This window comes from Maniola hyperantus, chromosome 10, assembly GCF_902806685.2.
Source record: "Maniola hyperantus chromosome 10, iAphHyp1.2, whole genome shotgun sequence".
Lineage (NCBI taxonomy): Eukaryota > Metazoa > Arthropoda > Insecta > Lepidoptera > Nymphalidae > Maniola > Maniola hyperantus.
In genome coordinates, this window is record NC_048545.1 from 11,510,687 (window position 1) to 11,521,451 (window position 10,765).

A 10,765-nucleotide genomic window follows, 5' to 3' on the forward strand; every position below is an offset into this window, starting at 1 on the left:
TTTGCTACGTCTAGCTCGTCTTTTTGGCATAGCTCTATTGCATGCTTTGGTTGTTGCTGCGATCAACTCGGATGGGGTTGTTATAGACTCGCCTTTTAACGTTTCTTCGAATTTCTCTTTGTTGGTTTTATTGAAGTTCCAACCAGTTGGCGTTGGCACGTAAGTCGGTTTTTTCTCGCCAATGTTAAAAACAATGTATTTATGGCCGCTCATTGACTCTTCTTCTAGGACATGCCAGTCTGTGATCTTTCCGGCCAAGTTTGCATCTACCAAGGTTACATCTGGTATGGACGTTTTGTCTCCTCTTTCAAATGTTGGTGATTTCCCGACATTGGCGACACTCAAATCCAGATCAGCAAGCACATCCATAAGATATTGGCCTCTTTTGTTGGTCTGTCTACTTCCCCACACGGTGGAAGCAGCGTTAAAGTCTCCTGCCACCAGAGCCTTTCCTCTTTGGAGTCGCAAGCTTTCACAGAGTTCATCTAGGTCTCTTTTATACTCGTCGATTGTACAATTAGGTGAGATATAGCAGCTGTACACCGTGAATCTTGTGAGCTGTAAACCAATAAAGCCATTTCCTCTAATTGTTGCGTTAACCGTCAGGGCTTTATTGTATATTATAACTGCCGCGTCTCCTCTCAGGTCTCTTTCCCATCCCGCGGCTTCAGCGTATTTCTTATTTGGTTCGGCTAAAATAACGAGGTCTATGCCGTGCTTTATAGCTGTGACTGGGAGGAGATCATGAGCCGCGCGGACCCTATCTGCATTAATTTGTAGGACTTTTATCCCCATTAAGTGGTGTTGTTGGTGCTGTCCTTGCCCGACCTCTTTGATGTTGTTCATTGGCGACGTTTATAGCCCTTCTGAACTTGGGACAACCCGTTGTGGCTGCCCTGTGTCCTGTCGTTTTGCAGAGAGGGCAGGCTGGTTCAGCGGTGCAGCTATCTGCTTTATGCCCCTCTCCTCCGCATCTTCGGCAGAGGCTAACTCGATTTGGTCCTTCACATTTTGTGGCTTTATGCCCCACTTCCCAGCATTTATAGCATTTTTCCACGAAAACTCGTTTTCTGAGTCTGCATCTTGTCCAGCCAATAATTACCGGGGTAACGTTCGCAATATTTCTTGCGGCCTGTGGGCTTATCGCAATTGTGGCTGATTTGCTTCCGTACTGAGTGGGTCGTATGGATTTGACCTTCACCGGTATTTTCAATTCTGACTCTATTGCTACTTTCAAGTCCTCGGCCGATACATCCTCTTCCATTCCTGTGATATGAAATATCACTTCTTTCCCCAGTCCAATTTCTGTGCATTCTACAACGCTTGAAAGTTTGTTTTTTAGTGCCTCTGCGTCTCCTGTCACTTTCATTAGCACTTTTCCATTATCAGTCTTTCTGACAGTTTTAACCTTGACTCCTAGCTGTTTCAGGTCGGCCATTGAGACATTAGCTTTCATTTTCTTAAGAGTGTCGGCATACGAGCCCTTTCCTTTCACCAATAGGGTTTCTGTGTGTTCCTCCCTCCTATTTTTCCTGTCTACTGTTTGGGTTAGACCTTTTTCCAAAAGAAGTTTTATTTCGAATCCGAAGCCTTTTAGGAGTGTTTCTAAAATCTTACGCAGGTGCTCTTTGTTGACTCCTTTTTCAGCAACTATAGCTAACTTCCTGTTTCTTCTATGCTCTTTGAGAACCTTACTGAGTTCTTGGATTTGTTTGTATAATGTTTCCACAGGTTTTGGCTCCTCCGAGTTTTCTGTACGCGGAATAACATAAATCCACCTCTCCCCTTCCGCAATTCCTTTTTTTGAGCTTTTGCTGGTTCGCACTGTATATTCTACCGTGGTTGTATCGCTATTTTCTAGTAACTCCATAGCTTCCGGGTAAGACTTTTTTAGCATTTTCCTGATGCCCTTCGCTTGATCTTTCTCTATGCGGCCGGGCTTTGCAACTACCACAATATCCCAGTCTTTATCCAAAGTCAATAGACTCCTTTTTTCAACCTTCACCATACTAAAAGATTCTTCTGGCCATTCTATATCAATTAACTCCACTAGTCTTTCTAAGTTATTACAATTCTGGATCTTTTGCTGGGTATTATGAGTAATGATTGATCTTTCCCTTTTATCTTCCATATGGTCTAGATTTTCACTTTTATTGTCTTCAGTTTGTGTTCCAGTTTCTTTTGTAACACAGTTTTTGTTCTCTTCGTTGCTTTGGATTTCTTTGTCATCCTCCACCGTTTGTGTTCCGATTTCTTTGGTGAGTTTGGATATCGCTCTTGTTTTGGAAGCTTTACGGGGGAAGTTCTCCCAGTCCTTTGTCATCTTATTTAAGTGTTCTATATTTCCTTTCAGGTCTCTGACACCGTTTTTTATTTCCATCTTGGTGTTTGCGTTTTCGCTTACAATTTTAACTAGGCCTACTGTTATTTTTGTGAGTCTTGCAATTGCATTCATTATTTCTGCCTGTATGTTTTCCCCGTCTTCTTCTTCATTCCTCATTCTTTTCCCTGCGACTCCTGTTTTGGTTTTAAAAGCTGTAAATAAGCTTTCCGCCGAGCCAAGTGAGCCTCTTCTCTCGTGGAGTTTTGTTAGCCGCACTGTTTTTTCTGAGTCTGAGGCTAAGGGGACGTGTTGACTCCCTGCTACTCCTACCTGTGTGTTTGTTGTTACGTCAATGTTTTGGTCCATGCTCTTAGTTGGTGGTGATCTCTGGACTACCCCTCCTCGTGCAAAAGGATTTGTTGATACTTCTACTGTCTCTCCAGTTTTTACTGTGCGTCTGCGGGGGTCATCTATCATGGTTTGTGTACCGTCTTCAACTGCAGCATCTAGGTGACCGTAAACAGATGCAGCAGTCGCATCCTGATTGTATGAGGCTGCTGTTTCTGATGTGGATATGTGTGTGTGTGATTGTGTGCTTTCTGTTTGCATGTTTGGCGAACCTTTGCCCTCCCCAGAATACGAAGGGCGGCCTGAAGCTCTGTATACCTATCGACGAGTATACCTATAGACTTAGGCTGAGATCTATAGAGCGCACTTTGCTCAGACTTAAGATTGAGTTAAAATGAAACAGATTTATGTGAGAGATATAGCTCTGTCTCGTTTTAACTCTGTCTGAAGTCTGAGCTAAGTCAGAGTGCACTCTATAGATCTCACACTTAGGTCTGGTGGGAGCCTTCGGCTGTGGCTAGTTTCCACCCTATTGGCAAAGCCGTGCCGCCAAGCGATTTAGCGTTCCGGTACGATGTCATGTAGAAACCAAAGGGCTATGGGTTTAATAAAAACTGAGATACCCCTTCCAAGTTAGCCCGCATCCATCTTAGATTGCACTTACCACCAGGTGAGATTGCAGTCAAGGGCTAATTGTATCTGAATCATAATAAAAAAACCGCACATAACTCGGAAAAGTTAGAGATGCGTTCCCAGGATCGAACCACTGACCCTCTGAACAGGAGGCGGACGTCTTAACTACTAGGCTATCACGGCTTTAAGTTTAAAGCAAGTATTGTTGATCAGATTGAAATACATCGAGATAAAAGTTAAGTAAAAGTAAACGAATTTATCTTTTTTTTGTTTGAATTGTTATTATTTGAATCCACCATGACTAAGCGAAGTGTTTTTTATAGAAAATTGCAAATGATTGTGAAGCTTGATAAGAAAACCGTTTTTGATTCAGACATTGAGTCTAAACTAATAAAAAACAATTAAAAATATAAAATACTAGCTGCCCCGGCGAACTTCGTACCGCCTAACAGTCGATTATTTTTCAGGATTTTTTAAAATATTTCTCTCCGTAAGAACCATTCTCGTACTTCAAGGCATATTATGAAAAAAGAATTAGCGAAATCGGTTCAGCTGTTCTCGAGATTTGCGATCAGCGACACAGTCGCGATTCATTTTTATATATAGGGATTGTCATCATCACCCTAATGTCCATCGTAACCCACTGAGCTATGTCGGTTACTCTGGTTCTCCTACGGGTCTTCTCATTTCTGATTTGATGACGTAGAGAAAAATTAACCATAGCTCTCTCTAAGCCACCTTTGAACCTTTGAATATCATCATCATCATTATCGCCGGCCCACTACTAAGAACTCTCCTCAGAGTGAGCATTTTATCTTACCGGCCTTACCTTTAAATATACCTATACAAAAAACAATGAAAAATAAAAAAATAGAAATCTTTATAGTATTTTTAATACACAATTTTTGTGAGGTAGATAAGTTCCTCTGCAGCCAATAATGGTAACCTTTATAGTGTAAGTTAACTTCCATGAGAAAATTTTCTCCCAGAAACTAATTAAACAAGTCCAAAACGATTAACCTCGATAAACAAACGAAATTGAAAAGCGAATACGACGCCGGTTATTTTGAAAACCCCCATAAATTAAACCGTCCACACTAGAGCAATTATTTCCAAGTTAAGCTGGCAACATATTTGTAACACGCTACATGAACGATAATCACGTGTGTCGAGTCAATTAAAATTGAACTAAGTATTGCTTCAAACTTTTTGTCTAGTTGGAGGCTTCGGCCGTGGCTAGTTACCACTCTACCGGCAAAGCCGTGTCGCCAAGCGATTTAGCGTTCTGGTACCATCCGTGTAGAAACCAAAAGGGCATGGGTTTATTAAAAACTGCCATACCCCTGGTCCAGGTCCGGTCCAGGTTAGCCCGCTTCCATCTTAGACTGCATCGTTACTTACCACAAGTTGAGATTGCAGTCAAAGGCTAACTTGTATCTGAATAAAAAAACCAGTCACAATAGTTTGACGTCTAGGGTACAGCAGAGGCTACAGTGTGACGATCGTAATCGCCTTTGACTAGTCGACGCTTTCACTATTGGCTGAAATGCATTGTTGAAGCAAGAATGCCATAAGTTCAGCCAATCACAACAAATGAGATTGTACCAAAGATTGATGGAGATATTTCCTAATCGACTAGTAGAACACACAGTAATAAAAACCCGAGACTTATCAGTTGTCACGAACGACCACGCGTTTTATGGTTCCTGGTTGAGCGTGTTTTGTGTATGTTTCCAGCGTAACAATTTTTAATTTATTTATTCAATGACAAGTTAGCTCTTAATTGCGATCTCATTTAATGGTACCTAAGTCATGATGATGAGGCGTAGGAAGAGCAAACCTTGGAGTGTGGACTATGGTAGTTTAATTAAACTCCCCCGAAAAGGTTTCTACGAGGCATCGCACTACTTAAATCGCTTAGCGATGTCTTTGCTGGTATGGTCAGAGTGAACTAGAGTGAGGGAACTCCTCTAACAGGGCTATGTTGACGTGAAATCATAGAACAATAGGGCTACCTTCAGGCTACCTGCGTCAAATGTATTAACATTTGACACCTGCCAGTGACGTCGAAGCTTTCAGGTTTTGTTAGAAGTTCCTTAACAGCGATTACGCGCTCATACGATCCGAATCCGTGAAAAAACGGATATAAAAATATCTACGGCATATTATGTCATAAGCTGCCATACAAAACAAAAAGGAACGTATTTTCACGGACTCGGATCGGATGAGTGCGTAATCGCGGTAAAGCTCCAAACAGTGCTTCTCACCAGACTAGTCAAACTAAACAAATTATACATTCATAGTTTCCATTGCCGGGAATCAAAACCACGACCTCCCACTTATCTTTATATAAGACCACAACGTACACTATAGCGCCCGGGAGGTCGTCAATTTGGCTACCTCAATAAAAATTGACGATCATTCTGCACCCAAAAGGTTAACACCGAAAATATAATTTCTGACACAGATACATAGCTTATAAATGTCCAGAATAAATACCACAAGATTTCTGGGCCCAAGGGCAAATTCGAGTTTCAGTCAGGCCAACTTTTTTGTAGTGACAGTTAATGCTTTATTCGTCGGCAACCGCTTTTATATGAAAAATGTTAATTGATGTTCGTTTAATGTATTGAAAATCATTGAATTGACTTGAAATAGGTACTCGTAGTTTACTTAGCCTTTTTATATTATTTTTTGTGAGATATTTTTCCCGCGATACCCAAAGAAAGCTGTTTTACACTTTTCTTTAGGACCCATAACTGTTTTTTTTATATTATTGGTCACGACAAAACACGACACGCTAAGTAAGTACTAATATATTTCCGTCTGTAGCGCGCTCTTCAGAAAACCTATGTCTAGCAGGCTGATTGAATGAATTGTCTCTAACCCATTATGTCGAAGCAATCTACCCTATACTAAATGTATGAAACTAGTATGTTTCTGACTCGTCACGGCACAACACGACACGCTACTTATATTTCCGGCTGTAGCACGCTCTTCAAAAAAACTACTTATGTCTAGCAGTGAACGCGAACAGATTGAATGAATCCGCTAATCATGTTATTCACCCAACAAATAGTCACCTGTCTTCAAATCAGGCCTATATTATATGGGCGTCTTCAGTGAATACGACGGGTTAATCGGCCTCCAATCTATCAGGAGCCATTCAGGCGATCAATGTTATCTGTGACGTATCTCTGATCTCGTGATAAAATATGGTTGTGAGTGGAAACAAATTTGCCTACTATTAAAACTCAGTTAAGTAACACGTGGTCGATTTCGAGTTTTTGATGGGCATTTTACAAAAAAAAAAACCGACCAAGTGCAAGTCAGGCTCGCACACTGAGGGTTCCGTACTACAGTCGTATTTTTTCGACATTTTGCACGATAATTCAAAAACTATGATGCATAAAAATAAATAAAAATCTGTTTTAGAATGCACAAGTAAAGCCCTTTCATATGATACCCCACTTGATATAGTAATCTTACTTCGAATATTGAAAATACTAATTATTAGTTCATGACCACAATTTAATTTTTTTTGTGTGATCTAACCCTAAATTCACGGTTTTCAGATTTTTCCCCTAAAACCAGCTATAAGACCTACCTACCTGGCAAATTTCATGATCCTAGGTCAACGGGAAGTACCCTGTAGGTTTCTTGACAGACAGACGGACAGACGGACAGACGGAAAGACGGACAGACGGACAGACGGACAGACGGACAGACAGACAGACAGACAACAAAGTGATCCTATAAGGGTTCCGTTTTTCCTTTTGAGGTACGGAACCCTAAAAAACTATGAAGTATCTACCCGTCTACTACTACTATCCTGTATCTACTTGTGATCATTGACTAGGATGAGTTGGAATATGCTTTCTGGTTACAAGTTCAAAGTCAATTATATATTTTTCAATCCAAGTCAATTTTTTTTTTTTAATGTTCTAACTGGTAGCTTATAAGAATTTTTAAACTTTTATAAAATATAGCGATTGATTTTTAATTTATATTGTGGTCCTTGATTTTCAATTCGTTTACAAGTACCTAGGTACTTTAAAAAAAATGGTTTTGGGTAATGTGATGTTTAAGATAATTATTACATCATCGGGGTATACAGTGACAAAAATTGGTACGACATAATAAAAAAACTAAAATATTTATTTAATGTAGGCCTAAGGCCCAAGAGATGGGTCTGCCCGCGAAATTTAAATTTAATTTGGTTTTTCACAATTTGTACACTAATGCGACAACGTAGACTTATGGCATTCAAATTTCGCCCTTAGCAATATCATCTTCATAGGTTTGTTAGGTTTAACAGGTTCTACTGAAAAGAGCTGGAAAGAATTTTAGCCGTTACTCTTAGCATACTTAAACATTTTGTAGCTAAATTATTTCAGCAATTAATATAAATAAAAAATCGTACGCGTACTTAACTATCAGATGCCATATTACATTTAACGTCATGTTATGTTTTACTGATATCTGGAAGGTGCTACTAGGCCTACTAAGTATATTTGTGATGATATCTCGAAACTACCTCTTTGCACACATAAAATATAATACCTATTATTTAGATTTTTGTATTTTTGCACTTAGCTGCGTTTAGTTCTCCGACGGCAGAAATATAAACGTCTCATTTGGGACGAGGAATGAAAGCTTTTGTTTTCTTTTGAAATGGATCTTTTATCTTGTTATCTGATGGATTCAGTCACTTGCACAATGGGCGTTTCACATTCAAATTCAAAACGTTCTTTATTCAGGTAGGCTTTTACGTGCTTTTACTAGTAGAGAGAGAACCAGCGTGTGCCAGACCTTCCTTATTTTATAAAAGCCGAAAGTTTCTCTGCGTATTGTCCCCAACACTGGAAGGAACGTTTGTTTGGATCATGGTGGCTTTATGAGATAACTGTCTGTCTTCTTGTCTGTTTTAATGAAATGTGGTACACATATAGCTTACATTCCGGGGAAGGACATAGGCTACTTTTTATCCCGGAAAATCAAAGAGTTGCCACGGGATTTTTAAAAAACTAAATCCACGCGTGAAGAAGTCGCGGGCATCATCTAGTTTCTAATAAATACTATTCTGAACAAATATAAAAGAAATTAGACTTTAAACTTTGACGTAAGATTTTTTATACTTACCTTTATTACCTGATGATGTACCTACTCCCTGGAACTTTTGCATTAGTGTGGCAAAATTCGCAAAATGTTGAATTTAATGATAATAATAATTTTGTTTCGATTCTAGCAAATGTAAATTTAAAACCCAATCTACCATTTTCTTAAACCTGTTACCTCATTAAGTTCATATTTATTTCACTTTCGATATCCGGATGCGGCTAATTAATATTGTTTTTAGGCAAATATTTAATTGCGCAAAACTAGATGAACGGGCCGCAAAAATTTCTCAATACTATTTTAAGCAAACTGTCAAATATACACAAAGCATCCGGCGAGGTGAAGGTGAAATTCAAATTTGCCGGTCGTGAGAATATTTATTCAAGATAAAAATTCCTAAAAATGTTTATTTTATAACCTTTCTTCTTTATTTACTTTCTTCGTTCGCTGTTGGCATAATTCAAAGAGAACTTTGGCGGCCATTCGTTATGTAAGCCTGTCCTGCCAAACTTCAGCCAATCAATTCATTCAGGCGTATGTATAGGTATGCATAGTCCTCGACAAGTTGAGATGGCAATCGGGGTATGAGGCGGGGGGACGCCCCGCACATCAGCACGCAACCCGCGCTCGCCCGCCAGGGATAGTGCCGGTACGGGGCGTTCTCTCCCCGATTTCCATCTCGACCTGTCGCGGAAAAAAGTCAGGAAATCAAGAAAGGAAAAAACCTAACGGATGTGAGCTGTTTATGTCAACCACTCATGTCCGGTGAATTTTGAAGAATGTATAATGCACAATTCATTCATTGTTGCATTACACATAAAACTTTCAATTGACAACACTAAAACTAGTTCCATCCTGTTCATAATAGTGTATGTCTATTTGTCTATCTTTGAATTTTAATTAATTAAAGGAATAAAAACTTAATTTGATTTTCTCTAATTAATTAATACCGCAAAACCTATTTTTGTACACAATTTTAAGTAAAGTCTATACCATATATTAATTATTGGTCTCGCTCCGCTCTGTATATACTTACCTACGAAAACTATGGATTCTTTTTTCTCATAAAATATGGTTTTATTTCACCAATTAGCCAAATGTCATTTGACAGAGCTGTAGGTCATTTCTAACATACTCGTAGTATGGAGGCTACGCCATGAATATAGGTTCCAGGTTAGCCCGCCTCCATCTTAGACTGCATCATCACCGGGTGAGATTGCAGTCAAGGTGTCGCAGTCAACTTGTATCGGGATAAAAACCGCCAAGTGCAAGTCAGACCGAGAGTTCCGTACTGCATTCGTATTTTTTCGACATTTTGTATGAAAATTCAAATACATAAAAATAAATGAAAAACTGTTTTAGAATGTAATAGGTATAGTAATTTACTTTGAAAGTTGAAAATACTAATTATTTGTTCATGAACACATTTTTTTGTGCGATTTAACCACAAAATAACGGTTTTCGGATTTTTCCCTTTACGTGTGCTATAAGACGTACCTACCTCACAAATTTAATAATTCTAGGTCAACGGTAAGTACCCCATAGGTTTCTTGACAGACAGACAGTGGTCCTATATGGGATCCTTTTTCCTTTTGAGGTACGGAACCTTACAAAAGATCCGACCCCGAAAAGGGAATAATGTTAATCTGTTTCGAACTTAGTTCCATTCTCCAAACTTGAAGATATGAGTCCAATAATTCGACATCATTTTTCCAAAGACATTTATTTTACTTTGCATTTTCCCTACATAAAGATGCTTTACTGCAAATTGGTCATTATAATAAAAATAAGTACTAAGTAAGTAGTTGTCAAGGTACAGGCGTTTTTCAGCTTCGAGCAGAGGAAGTGAAATCTCGGGTTGCATGTCGGTCGGCAAGGTCGCCAGTAGGATGCGCGCAACTGGGCTGGCACTGCGCAGCGCACCGATATGCGCTCGCTAAACTACAGTGCGATCCTGAGAATACACGTTAGTACCCAACAAAAAAGATTTCACATCGAATTTTAGAAAAAGACAATCGGATAGCTTTGGTTTCATAGAGCGTACATAAAGTAGGTAAGAGTGTCGAAGATGACACTCAACGAAACCAAAGTTGCCGATTATCTTTTTCTAGTACCTAATGTACTAACTAGTTGCCCGAGCATTTTATAGTTGAAAATCTGTTATTGAACTCGTTTGCACTTAGGTAAGCCGGTCAGTTATCAAAAAGTTTTTACTAACTTATATACCTTAGTTACTAGCCGTCCAACATAAAGCACTTTCAAAGCACACATTGTTGCTTAAGTACATAATGCAAATAAAATAATGAATTTTCAAATTTCTTTTCATAGTGCTTACCAGTTCTA